Source organism: Notothenia coriiceps, unplaced genomic scaffold (assembly GCF_000735185.1).
Source record: "Notothenia coriiceps isolate Sejong01 unplaced genomic scaffold, NC01 NC01_scaffold00010591, whole genome shotgun sequence".
Taxonomy (NCBI): domain Eukaryota; kingdom Metazoa; phylum Chordata; class Actinopteri; order Perciformes; family Nototheniidae; genus Notothenia; species Notothenia coriiceps.
Genome location: NW_011343292.1, coordinates 123,976 through 124,443, shown reverse-complemented (window position 1 = coordinate 124,443; position 468 = coordinate 123,976). Strand labels below are relative to the sequence as shown.

General features: G+C 38.0%; 1 protein-coding gene across 1 annotated transcript in view; it reads left to right on the top strand.

The window, feature by feature from the left end:
- The window catches only part of LOC104946059 (protocadherin Fat 3-like), a 7,634-nt gene that overhangs the window by 323 nt on the left and 6,843 nt on the right, over nucleotides 1-468 (top strand). The gene's annotated exons all lie outside the window — the stretch shown is intronic.

The window sequence follows — 468 nt, the reverse complement described above, 5'->3', positions numbered from 1 at the left end:
TATATTTCTACCAAACTCACTATTTGCATTGTTGTTGTTAGCATCTGGTTAGCTTAACGGATATTAAAAGCTGTTTCTAAAACAATGAGAGGGAGAGCTCTGTCCTGTCAGACTGAGAGAGATAACCACAGCTCGGTGAGGTAAGGGACTCTGTTTAGATTAGATAGCTAACTTTAGTCTAGTTATCTCAGTGGGTACTCAAACGTTTTGGTCACCATTTATGGATAAATGAAAACAGTTATGAATACTATATGACAGTAAACAAGGATACAGTTAAAAGGTGAGTGATTTGTAAAATATCCATAAGAAAAAGTAAATCTGTTTCATATGGGTGTTGAGAGATGTATCCATAAATTCATTTTGCTCTCAAAGTGCACCAGGTTGATGCATTTAACTTCAATATTTAAAAAAAAAATCTTCCCGGGGGAGAATGCCCCCGGACCACCCTAGAGGAGGTGAGGACCCCCC